We start from the raw sequence: 8,042 nt of genomic DNA, 5'->3' as shown, positions 1-8,042 counted from the left end.
CTCTGAGATCTTGTCATATTTTATTATAATGTTTTTAAACTATAGTGAATAAACTGTATTAATGAATGAAATGTTCAAGGAGTGTATATATATATATATATATATATATATATATATATATATATATATATATATATATATATATATATATATATACATATGTTTGTATGTATACAGCCTACATATACATAAATACATGTTGTCATAAAAATGTACTAAAATTGTGTTAAACAGCTCATGAACATTACGAATAATTATAATAAATAATCAAATAATTATAAATCATTATTTACATTATTAAAGTATTCTTAATGCATGTATTAGGCTAATATATATTACATATATTATATTTTATATTACATTATGAAGATGAAGTACTCATAATTGAAATTAGTAGCAAACAAATAAATAAACATACTGAACTTTTAAAAAAATGTGGGCTTTTCTGAACTAGTAGTTGTAAAAGACTGATGAGTAAGAGCTTCATTTTCACAATTATCTTTTGATCTTCCGCATGTTTTACTAGATATAGATTATCATTTTTTATATATTTTAAAAAAATGTGTTTAGTACTTTTAATTCCTATCATATTGATTATCTCATAGTCAGATTTTCCTGCATCTACTGAAGCACCAGTTGCTCTTTGTAACTTCTCAAATCACGAAAACATGATCATCAGGTTTTATTCATGTCTGCTCAAGTGCTATAGTGTCAAAGCAAAATGTATTTTCATTTAAATTGTTATCTTGGTAACATAAATTAATGAATGATAGGCTACTTCATGAAAAACGTTGCACAAAATGAATTACAAAAGCATGCAAAAGACTATACTTTTAGCTAGATTATACAATACGCAAAATAAATAAACTTGAATGTTACTCATTTGTTTAGACTACATCCATTAAGTGCCTCATTAACAACAGCATGAAACACAATGACTGTAAACAGGGACAGAAATCAGAATATGGACCCAGGAATAGACTTTAGTCCTCTGTAGTGGACATTATATTTTAGTGATTTTCCCTGACATCATGTCACAATTTTAAGTCTGAATGTCCTGTAAAGACCACATTCAGGGCTTCACAGAGAAACAACATTTTTTAGAGGTTTCACTATGATATTAACAACTCCTTGGACTTTAAATATGACTGAAAATCAAAATTAGCACTCTTATGGAAATATGATAACATTTTCTAATTATCATTTAAATCGGACAAATTTTCAAATTGTTTGTCATAAATCAACATCTCAGGAAAATGTTATGGGGTTTCTAATCAAAATATGACTTTCTGTTATGAAACAAGACATCGATTTTACATGTCCACTGTAGAGGACACCGGGACTTCAATCATGTTTATCAGGCATTTTAAGAGACACAACAAGTGAGTAGGGAAAGAAATTGTATATTAATTTTCCTATTAATTATTAGATATTATGAAAATGGTGCCAATTATTACTTCCATTATTACACTTCTTTTTTCATTACATGTTGCTCCAAGAACACATTAATATGCAAATTAGATACAGTGTATAGATGCATTGTATTGAATGGGAAAACCCATGTATGACTATTTTACCCACATATTCCATAAAGTAAAATGGCATATTGATTCATTCCGTTCCATCTTTCATAACATAGTTGAGATTCATCTTTATACAAAGTTTGGTTAAAAAAAACACTGAAGCCTAAAAATTGATTGGTGATTAAAAAAAAAAAATCCCATTGTTTTTGCCTATACATGTCATTTTATTTTATTATTATTTATTTTTGTTGTTGGTTTTTTTTTTTACCATTTGTTTCTTGTGCTCTAAACAATGTAATGAGATAAGGTCTCATGGAGGCTATGGAAGTTTTTTTTAAATTAGGAAACACAATTTCACTTGCCTTGAATAGCTGATATTTGCACGTGCAGGAGCAGCAGGAGCAACATGACTTCTGAAAGAAGGATGGAGGAGAGGGACAGGCCAAATGCTGTAACTGCTTTTAAGGGCTCTGTGATGTCATTTTCTTAACATCCTGTTCATTTCCTTCATCTGAGACCACTGAACAGCGTTTCAGTTGATAAAATGAGCCCTTGTATTTAGTTAAGCAGTTATTTGCTGATAATCTTCTCCTCAAACAAAGCTCTGTAGCTAATCTATGGAAGCTCACGGAATAAAAAATAAAATAAAAGTATAGACTTTTTTCTTTAATATAGCCTAACAAATCTTAAAATCGAGCGTTTTTCTCCAATTCTGAGGGGGAAAGGTCATATCTCACAATTCTGACTTTTTTTTCTCATAATTTTGAGATATAAACTAGGAATTGGCACTAATAAAGCCCCAATATAAACTCACAATTGCGATAAAAAGGAAGAATTGTGAGTCAAAAATGTCGCAATTACCTTTTTTATTCAATGGCGGAAGCAATTACGCGTCCATAATTTCATTCGCGTCCAGATAAAAATAAAGAAAATAATAATAATAATAATAATAATAATGTTTTTGTGAATAAAGTAATGAAAATTGTAACGTTTGTGTGAACTTTTCTTTCAACATCTTGTCACATCCTATTCTCTTGGCCTCGCGCTGCCTTCACTCCAACTGCAGCTAGAGGTCAGTGTTGCGTAATCATTTTCCCGCCCTTCACAGGTCATACTAATTAATAAACGTATGAAAGCTGCAGAAAAAGATGGATTATTCCTACTATTTTACCGTTTCTGTTCTTGCTAGTTGCCTTGAGAGGAAATCGAGAAGATGAGAGAGGAAAGATGGACAGAGAGACAACTCTGGGAAAACACTTCTTTCTGGAGATGCTAATCTGTGTTATTCACCCCAAAATATCATTACACTTTCAGTACTAAGCAAACATGTTATATTACAGATACCTACATCAGATGTCTAACGTTACATCTGATAATCATCACCAGCTTATATGTTGCGTTTTGAATTCTGAAGTAGGCCTAACGTTACCTGGAGAATAGTATCCATTAGCATTTCCATTCAAATATAAATTACAGTATGCAAAACCTGGCCAGTTTAATCCATGGTTGCAGGGTGGAACATCGACTCACATTCCTGGACTGGATATAACAGCTTTGATTACATAAGACAAGCCCATAAGCAAATAAAATGTACAGAAAATCAATAAACTGACCATCATATCATAGTTAAACCGTAATAGGCCTACAGGGCTCAGAGTTCAAGTTAGCATGAATTGAATATTTTCTGAATGCATGTTATAGAACTTTTTGTAAACAGTTAATATAGGCCTACATTTTTTTTCTTCTGCTTTTTATTGAACTCATAATTTTTAATAAATATAGCCTATTAACTCAATCCTCCAGTGAAAGCGGCTTATTTCTCTCTAACCATGTGTTGCCAACTATTTTTCAATTAAAATTAGCTAAAGTCTGCACAAAATAGAGTGCCCCAGGGATGACGTGTTTTTGTAGGCCAACCTGGAAGTTAGCGGCGCATGGGTTCCCTCGATTGAAAGCCTATGCATTTTTCCCATAGACTTTTGGAAAATCGCAGAAAATAAGCTCTGTGTTTAACAATGTTATGACACACACGTTTTGTCTATCAAGATAATCTTTACAAGTTAACACAACATTTACAGATTTTGAAGCCTAAATAAAGTCGTCAGATATAAAAGGCTAACAATAAGCTATAAACGGACTACAGCACACCATGGTCGCGGATCAACGTCGTCACCACCAAGCTTCTTCAAACTTTACCTGCGTTCACGTCACCTCGTATTTACCGGAATCTTGAAATGACAACACGTGACGTTATATTCGGAGCTGTTCACGTCCTTTTGGTCCTTGAACTGGGAATTATGCGTTTCCATGGCAGCACTGTCAACGCCTAAATGAATCTACAGCTGTCAGGTGGTACAGCGCGGCCACGTGGTATATCTGGGAGCTTTCAGAAAACTCCCAGCTTACAAGCTGTAATTACGAGCTCTACGAGGACGTGAACGCTTTTTACAAGCTAGAATCTCGTAACTACAGGAATTACGAGGCCGCGTGAACGCACCTTTTTATTTAGAAAACAGCTCTATTTAAAAACATGCTCGCTGATTATGATCTGCGCTGTGTATGAATACTTATCCACTTTTTCATGAGAAATGCTGTCCAAATGTCCTGTTTGTCATGATGACGTCTAAAGTCCCCGCCAAAGGAAGTCCTTTTAGCAGTTTGTTAGCAACCGCCGATTTTAAGACACAGTAAAAGTAAAAAAAAAAAATAAGTGGGTTATAAGTGTGTTTTATGTCATAGATCAAAACGTGAAAGTATTTAGAGGCTTTGTTAACCACAGACCTTATTTCAGGCGATTTAGCAAAAACCCATTCAAAAAACCCATAGACTTTAGGGTGATGGAACCGGAAGTCCTAAAATGCTAACTCGCTTCCGGGTTTTGCCTACAAAAACGCGTCATCCCTGGGGCACTCTATATAGCTAGATGATGTAATGCGCCAGCTATCTGTATTTACATTTGTTTTCTATATTTAATAAATATTATATATATAATAAATATTTTCTGTCAGACAATGGGATGAGTAGGCTATTATGTAGTGACTGACTAAATGTCAACCAGCGGTCCAAAATGTTGCTACATTTGTCATTAAAGTTGCTTTTTTGAAGTTGCACTCTAAAAAATAGCTGTAAAAACAAAAGTTTACGCAGTAAACTACAATGCATTCTGGGTAATATTTGTAGTTTTTGAGAAAGTAGCCTATAATATTATTTTAGTTTTTTTTTTTTTTCGGGAGCACAATCGCTTTGGAAAGAAAGTGGAGCTGCCGCACTTTCCACGCAAAGTGTGAATGGCTCCTAATATTATATTCTTTGCAAACAGCAACAACTTTGTTGCAGATAAGATCGGCTTTGCATTCACAAATCTAGGTAGGATGAACGCATAGTTGTCTTTCCATTCTTCTTTGTATGCCCTATTTTCGATGTCAGCTTTCCTCTTTAGACTCTTTTCTCTCACCAGCTAGCTTAAATGTTAACATCTGTATAATGTAATAGCGTACCTCCAGCACGCAAACAATAAATAAAAATGTTTAAAAAATGCAGTTTAGTAGGCTATGTGAAGATGCCAAGGAATAATTCTGAATGTAAAAGTAGGCTAAGTCAAATAATTATTACAATAAGTTAGGAACCATTGTGTAACAAGCAAATTAAAACAATATAATTATTTTCAATATGGAAAGAGGAAATAAAACAGTTTAAGAGCATGACCCAAACATGCTATTAATGGGCTTATTCAAGTCCTCTATTATTTTTTTAGTTATTTTTATCCATTCCGCATCTCCCACATATGTGTGTTATAGCAAGGCGGTCTGTGTTGCAAGTTGGTGAATGAAGATACTTGCCAGTTTACCTGTCACTACTCTGCTTTATTAATTTATCCAGTGTAAAACCTGGACACCACCACACAAATGTGGCTTTTTGTTAATGACTGTCCTACCACAGGATTTAACACAGAGTAACAGCTCACTACCAGTTACAAAAGACACTGGAACAGTCTGTCACGGGCAATTCTAGTTGCATTTTTTTCATCAATTAATTAAATTCACTTAAATTATCCTTTGACTAGTTCTGGCCCGCCATCTAGTGGCGAAATTTTTGTTGGCCCGATGCCAAACTTACTTGCCGACCCCTGCCCTAAATTATCGTTACATGTGTGTATGGAACAGGACTCACTTTGGAAAATGCATGATTGACAGCTTGGAAACCATAGCAATGTTCTGGCGTCTCTCGTGTTGGGTATCCGTCATTGTGACCAAATTTTATTACAGTGACAAAACACTCGTTATTTTCAGCAATTTAACTAAACACACTAACACAGTCGACTGAGGCGTCGTGTTTTGTTTGTGCTTGTACACCGTGTTTACACAGAGGGCGCTCTTTCTGTGTTGCCATGGCCAGTCATTATAAGCGTTTTTGGGCTTGTTGTGTAAGCACGTCTGTTTCAAATGTTTTTAGTACCTTTATGGACCCGGAGAGTTTGAATAGCTTTGCTCTCCGAAGATAAACGAAGGTCTTACTTGTTTAAAACGACATGAGGGTGAGTAATTAATGACATTATTTTCATTTTTGGGTGACATAACCCTTTAACGTCATTAACAACAAGTTGCTCAGCACTGCACAGCATTTCTGTAAATGCGGATGTCACTACCTGTATTAATTCAGCTGTCACTCCCGTGTTTTACTGAACTGTGTGTGAACAGAATGCGATTAAGCACTAAAAGGTGAACTGACAACCGAATTTAGTTGCAGTGTGTACATGGCCTCAGATGTAGCCTACAACACAACATGGACTAAATACTCGTTACTTTGGTTTCATCGCAGCTTTAAAGTCAACATAAAAACATATATCATTTCCAAACCACATTTCATAATTTAATTAATTCCCAGAAGTTAAAATCAAGCCCGACCCAACATATTTCCAGCTTTGAATATCCTGTTCCTATCACATTACAGAAGTAAAACGGTTTTTGAATGCGTTTCATGTTGACTTAACACTAAAAGACTGGCAGCGGTATGGGTAATTACGCTCAGCTAAATTATTATGATTTAATGGTAAATTCTCACATTATGCAAATTGATAACCTATTACACAGCATTCCCTCAGGATAAAACCAGAAAACAATTAGCCACGAGACTTTAGTGAACATCGTGTTCAAGATTAGCACTATAAAATATCAGATGGTGTCAGCATATCTGAAGAAATGACCATAAAGCATACATTACATTTTTGGTGCCACTGCAGATGTTCAAATGTGATTGAGAGCCAACAGACATTGTGTTTTCTGAGTTCTGTTCACTTTATTTGTGGAATAGACTTTACACCTCTGTGCTTTTGATATCTAACTCTTTAATCTTCTACCAGGAGCCGTTTCATCCAAAACCCCCTGCCGAAAATGAGCAGGTGCCCGACCAATTACTAAATTTACCACTTCACACCGTTTTATGAAGCTGGAGAGAGAGAGAGAGAGAGAGAGAGAGAGAGAGAGAGGGGAGAAAAAAAGACAGAACCAAAACAAACAGAAAAATAACAATGCTTGTAAACAGAGTAACAAATATATTTTTCATCACAGTCAAGTGCAAATTTGCATTCCTCCCGTTTTGCACTCATTTCCATAGATAATCGTATCTTTCATTTCAGTTGTAGTAAAAAATAATTACACTATTATTGCCTGTCTCATTGCTGCTTAGGAATTTTAAATAAACATTAACAGAGCATCAAAACAAATCAGAGAAATGGCTCACTGGACATATCCGTGTTTGATGCATGAACTACTGTATAAAAATAGCTAGCTAGGGTTTAAAGGTTACACTTAATTATCAAGCCAAATGAAAAATAAGTTGAAGTGACTCTAATTACTGCTGTAAAACTTAATGACAGTGGTAAACGCCCTCGATCCGCTTTAAAATGCTATAGAAACGCTTCATTTTCCCATGGGAGAAAACACATTAAAAATACCTACAACGGTATCCATGCATATCTGTGATCAAATAACACAAGTCCTTCCGAATCGGCCCTCACGCACACACACGCACACACTCACGCACGCACGCTACCGCACTATCCAGCCTTAGATTTTTGCAAAGAACATGCCTGAATGTTTTTTTGTCATTTTGTTTTTTGTTTATCATTCTTTTTTTTCTCTAATGTGCACATCTGGTGCAGCACGTTTGATCATTAATACTCTGTAAATATCTTTTTTTAATCAATGTCAAAAAAGAAAACAGGACAAACGAAATAGAGGTAAAAGAAGTTTCATGCAAAAGTATGTGAGAGTAGCATGTTGGCGGCTCCATTCTCTGCCATGGTATCTACTATACAACAACATGCATGTTTGGGTAGGATTGCTCAGAAATCTCTCTTTTTTTTTTTTTTTTTTTTTTTTGTGGGGTTTTGAAGATGCATGTGATCTAAAGAGGTATGATACAAATATTGATACATATACAGTACACCACCTCCATCTTTTTTGTAATAGCATTTTCCTACTTCACGTTCATTCCCACTTTTTGTAATCTCTCCTGCAA

The sequence above is a fragment of the Chanodichthys erythropterus genome, chromosome 9 (assembly GCF_024489055.1).
Source record: "Chanodichthys erythropterus isolate Z2021 chromosome 9, ASM2448905v1, whole genome shotgun sequence".
Taxonomy (NCBI): domain Eukaryota; kingdom Metazoa; phylum Chordata; class Actinopteri; order Cypriniformes; family Xenocyprididae; genus Chanodichthys; species Chanodichthys erythropterus.
Note: the sequence above shows the minus strand (reverse complement) of the source record.